Consider the following 13364-nt stretch of genomic DNA (forward strand, 5'->3'; position numbering starts at 1 on the left):
TTCTGAGGGCAGCCCAGAATGTATCCAAAGACTGCAAGAGATAAAAATATATATATATATATAAGATTCACATAATAAGAAGGATCCAAAACGTAGGCCCTGCTATTGTAACATTTACAATGAGCATATTGCTGCCTTTATGCCGGAGGTTTCTCATTAGACGGGGGATTTGGTGGAAGCTATGTGGGGAAGTCAGGAATTGGGGGTGAAGGGCAGGCAAGCGAGTTCAATGGATGGGCTGTGTGTGGAGGAGGGGATAGAGATTATGGGGAAACGGGAGCTGAATGGAAAAAGAGCATGTTTCCTGGGTCCGTGGCAGTGGGGATGGGGGTTTATGTGAAGGTTCTGTGTTAAGAGTATATATATGTGTGTGTGTGGGTGGTGGAGGGGTTGGCGGGGGGTGCTGTCAGCATGTTATCACAGTGTCAGTGGAGTTTTGATGCGGGGAGGGGGGGTGTGGGGGGGGGGGGGGGTGGGGGGGGGGGGGGTGGGGGGGGGTGGGGGGGGCTGGACAGGGTAATTCAATCCAGGCTGGATATCTTTCTGAAGCAGCCTGGGAGCCGTGTGTGGTGGTGAAACAGCTTCCTTTTTGTTGTAGAGACGCTCCCTGTGGAACATCTCTCTTTAAAGGAAGAGTGCTCAGATCGGTCTCAACGATTTTAAAGATTTTGTTTAATGAAAGACTTACGGTCACATTAGACAGAGAAGATTTTCTTTTCTTTTTTAAGTAAGGAAGACTTTGGGCATATCCACCTCCTATTTGTTTTTCTTTTTTTTTAATTCTTTCATTGTGTCTGCTATGGCTAAAATATGCAATTGCCCAGTTTAAAAAAAAAACCTTCTAATTGGAAAAACTGCAGAGGTCTCCGTAAGCTTTATCACTGACACTTCTTTCATCACCCGAGACCTTTTCTCCAGACTTGATTTTCTTCGGGAGTGTCTCTTCATTCGCCTTCTCCTCTCCTTCAGGAGCAGGAGAGCTTACGCAGTGTTTAATAGCCTTGTCACTGATTGATTGGTTTGTTCTGAACTGCTCAGCTCTTTCACTGCTCAAAGTGTCATGCACATGCCCTATTAACTCTCCGATGCTGCTTTTTCAATTGTCTGCCCATTCAAATATGTTCTACTGGCCCATCGGTGTCCTGCATCACTCTGCTAGAGGACTCATTGATTTACTGTTATTCATCAACCCCATCACCCCCCTCTGCATCCCAGACCTGGCCACAGTGTATTTGATGACGACGGGACAGACAGGGATGCTTGGAGCTTTTAAACTCATTCCGATCCACCTGAGTGTGAAGAAGGCTGGCAGGCAGCGCACGGTTGATTGTCCCTGCATTGATTTACGATTACCTGCTTTGTCCGAACCAACTGCAGCCGCCCTGCTGCCGCTGAAGCACGGCAGTGTCACACGTCTCTTAAAGAAAAAAAAAAAAAAGAAAAAAGAGAGAGAGAGAGAGAGAGACGGAGACAGGATGAAGCAGCATAGGGACTAAAAAGATGAAAAGGTAAGCAGAAGGAACAATAGCCGAGCAGGTAAATAGACTGTCGGTCTGTGAGAGGTCCAGGTCAAGTTGACCCTGAGGAGAAAAAAGGCGATCAGCATAAAATGCTCAAGGTGAACCTGTAGAGAGCTCTTGGCTGTTTATTTATTCATCATTTCTCAGCGCAACCGTACTTTTCTGAAATCAAATGGCATTATCCTTGCTGTAACGGAACCCCAAATGTAGTACTTTAAAAGTTGAGCCGACAATCAAATAGTAAACAAAACATCATGTTACCCTTCACCTCAACAAAACAGACTGTCCATACTATATATATGGAATCCCCCCCCCCCCCCCCCCACCTCCATATAGCCTACAGCTGCATTGTGGGGATATGCTCCTCAATCATAAAACCCTGCAGCCACTTATTGTATATTTATTATCTTATACCTGATCAGACTTGATATCCTTCCTTGGAGAAGATTTGATGTTCTCCCTGTGATAAGCATGGGTGTCTGTATGTGTTGTTGTTGTTTTTTTATCTCTCTGTTATAGACTGGAGACCTGTCTAGGGTATATCCTGTCTTCACCCATAGTGAGCTGAGGTCAGCTCCAGCACTCCATAACCCTGAATTGAGAACCCCCCCCCCCCCCACAGTCTATAATATAAATGGATGGATGGATGTCAAGACCCTAAATGGGATAAAGTGGTATAGGAGAGGAATGGATTTACATGCTCCCTTTTGGGAAAAGGTTCTCAACTTGACAAGTAAGCATATGTTGTATCAATGGTCTCATGTACAAAATACATTTATTTAATAATGTACTGAAGTGTGAAGGAGGTCAACATGAAAGCAGCACCCAATCCTATTTGTCTGGGCCCAGGGACACTAAAACAGCAGAGAGGAAGCTCCAATCATCTTTTCTGCATTGAACCCATTTATCTAATTCTCTGCACGGATCCATTAAGTCCTTCATTTTATTTTCTGGCACACATTCTCTTCTTGGGAAATATCATTTTGAACTGCTGGGAGCACAGATGGCATTAGAAGATTAAAAAAAATATGGAAATATCAGGAGTTAACTGCGGTTAGGGCAAGAACCAATTGATGGCTTTAGCCGAAAAAACAGAATAACAAGAATCTCACAAAGTTCTAGTTGAATGACTGCAGTGTGAAAACGTGTCGATGGATAGACAATTAATAAGATGGGATTTGAGAAATGGAAAATTGAGACATTGAGTATGCCCTATAGTAACAGGATTGTGTGAGAAAACTTTTTTGATTGAAAGACAGAATAACTTTCACCCAATCTCTGCACATTATTGAATTAAATTCACCTTTGCTACCAGTATTATTCACAAGGCGGCCTCTTCACCTCATCAGCTTTCTCCGTGATTTTCTTCTAAAGGTTTGGGGGAGATAGTGGGATCTGGGGATTGTTTGATGCCCTTTGATGCCTTTTGCCCCGGGGGTCTGGCCTTGCTGAGTGGGCAGGGTTGAGCTATTCTACCCTCCCGGTTGATATGCGTGGATTGGAGTTCTGACTGATGGTGATTCTTTCCTTGCTTGTCTTGGTCATGAACGCCGATATGCAAGAACCACCATCACGCTCTTATTATAGTGGAAAGTATCAGTACATAGATGTGTCCCTCAGTTGGTGGCTCCCCTTTAAGCCCGTGAGCAATGCTTGTGCTCCACATTAAGACAGACGTGCAAAACAATACCGTGTCGGGCTTGGCTGTCTTATCTAATTCACTGGGGTTCTTTGTTTTTGGTTTCCTGGTCACTGTTCTGTTTTTCTTTGTCCATTACATTTTGTATTGATTTATCTATTTATTTATTTTATTTTTCGTGTGCCTTCATTTTCTTCATTATTATTAATGTTGTCATCATTATTGTGTGTTCTGGAGTTTTATTTTTGTCTTTCCATCCTATAAAAACCGTTGTTTCAATGCGTAACATGTACTTAAAAACATTCCACTGCACATTATACTATGTATAATTGTTGTGTGTGACGAATAAAGGACTTGACTTGTCTTGATGTTTGTTTCTTCTCACACACAAGTTGAAGGTCACATTTGCATTATTAAAAAAAAAAAAATTGAATAAATACAATTTAAAAGGAAATTGACACCTATGATGATGTCTACCAGAAGAATCAATTTAAAATGTATGACCCACCTTGAAGACACGTGAGGCGTCAACGAAGAACTAAAGCCTACAAATAATACTGTGCAACACCTAACAACATGAACTGTGACTTGGGTGGTGGAGAAACCTTATCCTCCAGTCCCGACTGTGGTGTAATCCCCATTTCCACTCGTCCATGTGTTAAAGTGATCATGTGGAACAAAATGAAGCCCCGGCTGCACTCTGTGGTCCATCGCCGCTGGATTAGGTGCGAATGGATGAATGTGGCTGATCTTGTAGAACACTTTGAGACTGCAGTTTTAATGCGAAATGCATTTATTATTTACCTGACAATAATTCCCGCAACTATGTGAAATTTAAACTCACTTTTCATCGGGGGAAAAACAAAAACAAGTGGAAACCTTCCTAGAAGCAAACACTGTAATCTATAGGGTCAAGCTGGTGAAGTCAGCAACTGCAAATCAGGAGTCAAAGACCTTTTCTCTCCTGTAAAAATGTATGTTTTACTGGGCCAATGACCTCAGCATGCAACTATTTCAACACTTGTTTTGACTGTTTGATGAACAAGATGTGTGGGTCCTACTTCGGGGCTCCTGAAACGTTTTGGAGAATCTAGGAAAATGTCTATGCCCACACACCAAAAAGAATTATCACAGAAGTATCATAAATCCCCATCTTAATCTGTCAATGTGAAAAGTGTCTTGGTGCAAGACGTCAAATGTCAAAGTTGGTCCCACTGTTGTGTGGGCATCTTACGAGGCAGCCATCACCCAGACGAGGAAATGTACCTTTATCATGTGAGGCACCTTGATAGAGCTGAAGCAGTGAAACGCTCCTCATCACTTTTTCTTAACAATCGTCACCACATCTACGCATATTCTCATTCCGAACCCAATTCAGTCTCATTGAAATTGAATTGCGCTCGTACCAATGTCATGCGTAACTTTATGAGTTAGTGAGGGCACCAAACTACAAAGCGGTAATTCCACCTTTTGTACAAATTTGCTGTTGGAGCTCAAGGATTTACTATATCCAGTTTTGCCGGGGCCGTAATGTGATAGACGCTTTGTTCGGCTCCTGTGCGACATGTCATCAGTGTTAATATCAACAGGGGCAGGAGTTCTCAGTCACAAGACCATGAAAGAGGTCTACCTCCGACGTCCTCGGTGTTGATATATCAACACAACCATAATTAAACTTTAAATCGCTGTAATTATGGTTGAAAGACTGACTCAGTTTGGAGAGAAAAGAGCAGAGGTGGGTGGGTGGGGGATTGTTGGGAGGATCTCTTCTTACTAATTTTGGGCATTACGGCGGCGGTGCTGGTGGCCTCGTATATCTTATCATTCCATAGTCATACCATACTCGTGCTCGCTTTTGTTTGCGTGTGTGTGTGTGTGTGTACGCACGCGCCACAGACAACGCAAAGCCCAAACACAGACCTGACTTGTTATGGTAAAGTCAGTCGTATTGAGGTTTGTCTGTCTTCGGCACATGTTTTCAGTTTCTCTCACCCTGTACATTCTCCTCCTGCTCCATAAACACATTGCAGAGCTGAAAGTGTAAGCTCGTGGCCGGCATCTCATTGATATTCGAGATGAACGTTGTTACGTGACATCTCTTGTCTGGCTTGTGAATTAAGAAGTGGGAGTATTCCCCGCTGGAAAATCACTGATTTAAGAGGCAACAAATCACTGTCTTGTTATCATGCTAATGATTTGTGGTTGAAAAAAAAAAATAAAATAGGACCCAAACATCTGATCTCATTCAGACACACAGACAATATTTCAATTAAATTTATGGGGTCACAGCTATATTAGGAAACAATCTGTTTTTGCTTGTGGTTGATGTGGGCATGCCACTGATGGTTTCCGTGTCATTAATTTGGTCCCGACTGAAATTGTTTAACAACTACAAAGACTGAATGTCCTCAAACTGGTAACAGCGTCCATGTGTTTGAGAGGAAGCATACCCACATCTCTTCTTCTTCTCACTCATGCATACAAGGAAAAGTTACGAGTTATTGTTATTTCTTAGATAGTTTTTTTGGGGGGGGTAAAAGTTTTTAAAAAGAAAAGAAAACTTAGTCCAGACGAGGGGTACTGCTGTATTTTGATCCACTGTTTGTCCTCCACTTGAGGTTGATTGGGATCATTCTGATGTTCATTGAGTTTGTCCCGAGGCAAAGTTAATCTGTGATAAACCTCAGCTGCAGCAGCAGTATAAACGCCGGTCCTTCCAGCGGCGACTGAAATGTTCTTGTTGGTAAGTCAGGTTTTGACAAGGCCACAGCTGTGATGATCTTTTCACAGTATTTTCTTAGGTTGGTTTGTGTATAATTGACTGGCTTCTGCAGTAGTTACCCACATGACCAGCAGAGAGTGGATCACGAGGAGCGCAGCTTTAGGCAGGCACAGCATGTGCGCACACACAGTCCACAATCCTCCTCAAAACTTTCTGTATTTGTGAATAGGGTGTTCTAACTGGACACTCTTACTAAATTAATAGTTTTTTATTTTTATTTTTTTTTAAATCAATTACTGCCATACAGAGTGCAATAACAACATTGGGTAAACTTGTGCTGCGTTTTCAAAAAAAATCAACACTTCTCCAAGGTTTTTTGGTCAATTTTCCAAGCTTCATAGAGAACGGCTTGTGCGTGGATGCCAACTCGAATGTCATCTTTGGTTGATTCCAGGATGTTGCGCTCAGGTGGCCCTGGAAGAGGTGCCTCCTGGGCTGAGTCTACTGGGGGCCTATGGCTCAGGGTCATAACATTTCTGCACTAGATAATATGTGGGTGTGCTGAATAAATGTCATTGTCGTGGTTGGTAGTGACTTAAGTTATACATGTGCAAAACATTAACATAATTGTCTTTTGGTAAAATGTGATTTGCAATAGTTTATTTTCCTACAACTAAAGAATGTATACTTTTGCGCTCTGATGCCTTCTGAATTCTTATTTTGCTCCAAGCATCTCAAACTCCCATTATCTCTCCACATTTATACATTTAATATGGAAATATGAAACGTTGTGACACCGTATTTGATCAAGTGCATTCTGCACATAAAACTACTGCAAATAACTACAAATTGTTTTGTATATTACATATTATATTGAAGGACATTCATGCAGAGTGGCAACAGGATTGTATAACCTTTTGAATCCAGCGAGACATTTCTCCCATTTACAAAGTTTTGGCAGCAATAAATTCTGATTTTTTAATCACATACAATAAGTGTGTAAATATGTTTTTAGTAAACCATTAAGATAAAATATCTGTCAAATTTCCAAGTATATATTTTTGTTTGTGCTATTTGGAATTTATTTCCCCCCATGCTGTGTTTTGTTGGGTTTTAGCAGATCAAATAAGCCATTTTGAATTTTTGTTTAATGTCAATAATGCAGCTATTTCTATTATAATTTCTTTCTTCTCCTCAACAAGTTTTTTTTTTCACACTAAACGTGACACGTTTGTAATTTTTTGGATATATATATAAATCAATTCACTGCCACAAGTGTTATTTAAAATAGTATTGAAGTGAACATAACTCTAATGATAATAATGCTGAATACATTGATGACCTTTAAGTGATTCCACCAGTCATTTGTAATACCTTGCTCAAGTTTGGAGATGCAGTAGCATTCAGTGTATTTATAAAAACAGCAGAATGCAGAAAACCGTTTGGAAGCCAACGTGAATGCAGATGATTTCTTTTTTGCCAAATACATTTGACGTTTTGTATATTTCCTACCTGAGAACATCGAATTCTTCCAGCAAGGCTTGTTTATTTCTCTGAATCCACACGCGTCTGCCGCAACCAGCACGTCTCCTTGGCTGTGGAAAAACCCAGGAGACTTTGGCAGAGCTAAAAGGGCAATTTTCAACATCATGAAATAAACCAGAGGAGTCTTCTGTTTGACAAGGGGAGGATTAAAAAGGTGCCTTGCCAACTGGTAGTTTCGCAGAAACCCTGTAAAAATGTCTTGTTCTCTCAGTCGAGTGGCTATGACGCATGAACCACTATGACACAGCTTCCGTGTACCCGCATGTCATGCAATCATGCCTCTGTATTATTTCCATTTCCGTGTGTGTTTACACGCTGGAGAGTGTGACATAGCTGGATTACCTCCAGGAATCACAGAAATGGGATCACAAAGTGGACCAGGGACACCTCCATGTCTCGTTTGGATCATTCGGTTGCAGCACAAGTCAAATTAGGTTTTCATATCAGAGTTCTCCGCTAATGTGTCCTGGCATGATTGAATGATTAAACCCACGATAAAGCAAGAGGAGCAATGACAGCCTCAACTGGCTGGCATGGATTAAAGTGGCTGCTCTTTTCTTCGTAGACACGGCCTTCCGTCGGACAGCCTAAGAAGGTGTCTGAGAGATAATCTAATTAGACCTAATCGGACTCGATGTAATGTGATATAATCCATTAACGCGCGGTGATTGGATTTGCTCGAGAGGTGAAAGGCGGATTTTGAGTTTAACGCAACGGTGACATTTCGCCGTAGAACAAGTGCATTGTATTGTCAAGGTAACAGCTTGGGTACATTCTGTTGGCTGTTGAAAAACGGAAAATCAAATGATGGTACTTATAATTTCATAGCGCTCATTTTAAGGGCAAAATGAGTCTTCCTTCAGAAGTGGTTTCAACGGTGTGACGGGTTATTATTTCATTAGAAATGAGCGGATGACACACTCTGGGTACACAGTGCTTGCCATATGGCAGGGAGACGGACAGCGGGACAATCAGGAATATTTAACTTCCCCTGTTTCCCTGGAACTGTACCATGGACTCTCGCGTTGAGTCGCTGGGAGCAGAAAAAACACATGCAGGGAACGACTGCATGCACACATGAATACGGAAACACATACGCGCGCTGACACAGACACGCGTTCGGCCAAGTGCGCCAAGGTTGGCTAATCAGCTGGTGTGACACCATATGTTGCGGTGTTGGCACCATTTGTGTTCAGTCGGTGCAAAGCAAAGCCTGATCGAGGCTACAAACACTCTCAGGAAATCCCATACATACACACACACACACACACACACACACACACACACACACACACACACACACACACACACACACACACACACACACACACACACACACACACACACACACACACACACACACACACACACACACACACACACACACACACACGCGTGCTTTTGAGTTGTACAGCCTGCTCTTTGTTCAATAGACATTAATAGATTTACAGTGGCACAAACCACTGAAAAACGAATCTAAAACGTAAAGAATTACAACTCTGGTGTTATAAGTTGTTTGATTTTCTCCTCAGTGAGCTTTCCTCGCTGGCAGGAGTTGCCCGCTTATCTGAGGACGTGGGTGTCCGCCATGTAAATCTATACACAGGCTATAGGAAGCTGACGGAGCAGAGGACTTTATGACGTTCAAAATCCCAAAATACCCTCAAGGACCGAATGCCTCCCACAAGTTAGGAGGGGTATCCTCTTATTTTGATGGGATATCTGATTAATCCCAGTCATCAGATTTTTGGTTGTTAACAACAGGTTCATTGTGTGTCACTGCAAAAAGAAAGGATGTGAAGTCATCAAAACCAATGTGTGCAATGTCAACATGCACTTTAGCTGTTGGACAGTTTGTTCTTTTAACTAACATTTCAGGATAATGAGTTGAAAATTAGTAGTGGTGTATCATATGAAAGGAAAGTTTTCTTTGAGGATTTTTCCCCCCGTGAGAATATATAATATACAACGTAATGACTTACTGAAAATGATGTTTTTCCGACACTGTTTGACAGCATTAATTTCTTATTTTTTTTTATTTTAGGATGTAGTAGTCATGAATCTGCCTACAGCAACAAGTGAGGGATTATGTCGTTGTTCGTCTCTCTGAGTCACAGGGTTCTTAAAAAGCTTGATGTCACCTCAAGCCAGAGGTGCGCGGTGAAGTTTTGGTGGAAAGATTTAATGACTACATGAAGATATCAAGTCTGTGGCCACCATTGCACTGAAAGTGTCCGCATGATTTACCCAACACTCCAATTTACTGTATTGGTTGACGTTTTGTGCAGTGATATGGTCTTGTAAGAACAGCCACCAGAGATGGATGGGTGGAAGGGACTTTCTTCATTTCCACTCTCAGTTACATTACTGCTGTTTAGCCTGCCGCTCTCCGGGCCGGCAGAGTTACACTGGTCATACCCCGTATTAGCACCTGGACTGCAGCTGGTGTCAGTTGTCCATACAAGTTTATTGGTTACTTAACATTATACTGGCCACTCAAATGGTAGACAGATCAGACGAGCTGTGCAGGTTTCATTCCGTGGAAAAACCCTGTTGCCCTTTTCAAGTGGAGTGAGCTATTTTTAACATGCAAAATATATTATGTAAACTGTTTATAATATCAGACGCTACAAATCCAGATAATTGTTTTTTGTTTCATTAGGTCTTTTTTATTAATTTTTTTAACCATATGGCTGATCCGGTGGCTCCCGGTGATACTCTGTCACATCCTCACTCCTCTTCTTCTCTGTCACTTTGTTGCCTTGGTTCAAAGAGGGCACTTGTTTCAAGTGGCTATGAGATGCCTCCGCCCGAACACACAAGGACAGACCGACATTATGCGATGTCTCTGCGCTAACATCAGCTCGGCAAGCAGGAGCAATCACATGAGCCGTACATACACACACGGCGATCTATCAGCCGCTTCACAGAGTGAGGTCACGACTTTACATGTCTCCTTTTAAAGAAATGCATGCATGCATACATTCCTTGAAATGGAGGGATGCAAAGCCCTGACCTTGCTCTGTAAAGGGCTGATGGATCACTTCTCCAGGGAGATATTTATTTTTATTGAACCAGGTAAAGTCAATTCATGATGTTTGTGCATTGATTTTTTTTTTTAGGCGCAATGAAACTCTACTGCTGCTCCATGAGCACATGGGTACATATTTTATATTTTAAGAAACCAGACCCTGCACAGACGCACATCCAGGGCCTCTGCAATCGCAGAGAGTGTGCAGGTTGTTGACATTTCAGGGGAAAGTTCACACTGTTCAGGTCTTGCAAAGCTCCACATGAAGGACCAACCGCTTGGATATAACAACGGATTCACGTCATTAATAGCAAAAGTTTGTACATATGTGACACCAACAGACAGACAGACACAGCCTGGCCGACTGTTTGCAGTCTTCCATGCTTTTTGGCATTAGGTGTTGGGTTGGCATGAGTGCAAGCAGCTCATCATCTATAAACTCTCTGTGATCATAAGATACGCTTGGCACATCTCTCTCTCTCTCTCTCTCTCTCTCTCTCTCTCTCTCTCTCTCTCTCTCTCTGTCAAGTCTGCATATTCAGCAAATTGTCATTAATAAGCAAGATGGGATGTTGTGTATGCATACATACGTATTTGTATGCACTTCTCATAGGTTTATCCTTTATTTTCAGAATACAGACTGTGTTTACGCATGAGTATTTACCTTCAGGGCATACCTTAAACTGTCTAATGTGTACAAAAGCCCGAGGTACAGCTCGGGGGTTGCGCTCTACACAGATTAGGCTGCATACTGTATGTCCATCAACAGAGGCGTGCACTCGCATGCATGCAGGTGTGTTTCTGTATCCATGCCTGCAAATGTTTGTATGTTAGCGGGTGAGTGATCACAGGATATGTGTGATTGCCCATTGTCAGATCCCTAATGCCAGTTAACACCTCATAACAGGATGAAACAATGTCACGCCCAGACAAACGTTTGACAGGGAAGTGAGAGCAGAAACTCACATGTGGAAAAGGGAGGGGACAGGATGTAAAACATCTAAATTGTGCTTCCTCTTAGTTGATTATGTAGAACAGAATGCAGTTATATTCAAAGTTGAGATCAAGTTATGGAGTGCTGAAAAGAAGAAAGTAGCCAGTTCACCACATTAGTCTCATAAAGGTGTAGTCATGTATAAAAAAATAAATTCGTTTTTGTGCTTCGCAACTCAGTCTACAAGTATTTCAGATATTTATTTGTGAAAGCAATTTCTCACTCGATGTCTGCACCTTGCTGACCTGCAAACTGCATATAAATCAATCCGAACACGAGTCAAAAGTAAAGCAAGAAATATGCTTCCCAAGACTGTCACACATTCAGAGCACAATCTTACGCCGCAGTTTAATATTAACAGAAAGAAGCACAAACACAGTGACAACCCTGGATGCAGCTCACATCCAGGACGATCAGTGTCGGGGCATGCATGCAAAGCACTTTAACCTTAACATACCTAAATTGGAAACATGTTCCATGGAAACAGGTCACACTTGAGACACGCGCGCACACGCATGCTGTGCGTTTCCCCGTCCAAGTGAAACTGTGCTTGTGTGTTGCGCATGAGTGTGTATTGAAGCGGTATAGCTGATTGTATTTCCTCTGCAGCAGCTGATACTGTAGCCGCTGTGACTGCCTGCACCTGTCACTGTGTGTCAGGACTCACACACCACACGCACACTCTAACTTGAAACGTGCAAGCGGAGTCTTTGTGAATAACCTGGATGACTGAATAAGCACAAAAAGCCTCTGTCCCACGGGCTTCACTTGAAAGGTTAAAGGTGCAGTGTCGTCAGAATCACATTTCCCAGTGGCATTCCAGTTGTTGCCAACGAGGTCAATTCAGGTAAAGTTTCTCCAGATTTCTACCGAGGATACGGAAACTGTGTCCATGGCGTGCGCTGACTTTCTTTTCAGAGCTGTTTAGACAACAGCAAGTCCAGCCAACCTTTTATTTTAATTCACCTTGGTTGGCTACTTTACAAATCAGTGTTTCTATAATGGATGTTCAACCAATGTCAGTGCCAAGATAAAAACTTTGCAGCAGTGGCACTATGAAAGGAATGAGTGATTTGGCAATCGCCCCAAAAACAACTACACTTCTTCTTTTCTTTTTTTTTTTATCAAGGATGTTTGTAGGTGATCACAAAATGCTTGGATTCAATGGTGAATTTAAAACTGGAGAACAATTTACTCACAAAACTTTCAAAAACACTGGTAAACAATGCAAATGTTGTTAATTTTCTCTGAACAAATGAATTACAATGCTGTTTCGGGCCAACTAATCCCTCAGCTATTTGTTAGACAAAAGGTAAACACTATCTAATCTAATTCTAACACTGGTGCACACACGCACGTACAAACAACAGATTTAAACAGTACAACTTATTTTAAAACTTCATTCATTTACTCACAAACATCTGGAGCAGCACAGGAATAAATATTTACAGCAATGAGATGACACTGAAGCGAGAAAAATCAAACACTTTCCTCTGGTTGAACGTTACAATCCCGTAAACTAATTTTAGTTGCCGCAAAGCGAGCTTCAGGTTTGTTTCTGTCAGCTAAGAAACCAAGATGGCCACACACGTAACATAAAGCTAAAAATATCTTTCTTACTCACACTATTTTCTTCTTCCTTTCTTTTTAAACATAGACTTGTGTGCGATCGCAGCTTAATTTATTGTTTAAATATATAACAATTTATTTATTTATTTATTTTTTTTTAGAATTATATATGTTTAATGTACAGGTTGTCAAGAAGAGTTGATCTCAGTTAATCAGTCCCTCGAGAATAATACTAATAATGGAGATCCAGTGTTTAGTTGTTTTTCAAAGCACTGGATTTTTCTTAATTTTAAAAACTTGGCACTCATAGACAAGAAGTTGGAGGGACTGATTAGGAAATACCT

This window comes from Lipophrys pholis (assembly GCF_963383615.2).
Source record: "Lipophrys pholis genome assembly, chromosome: 16".
Taxonomy (NCBI): Eukaryota; Metazoa; Chordata; class Actinopteri; order Blenniiformes; family Blenniidae; genus Lipophrys; species Lipophrys pholis.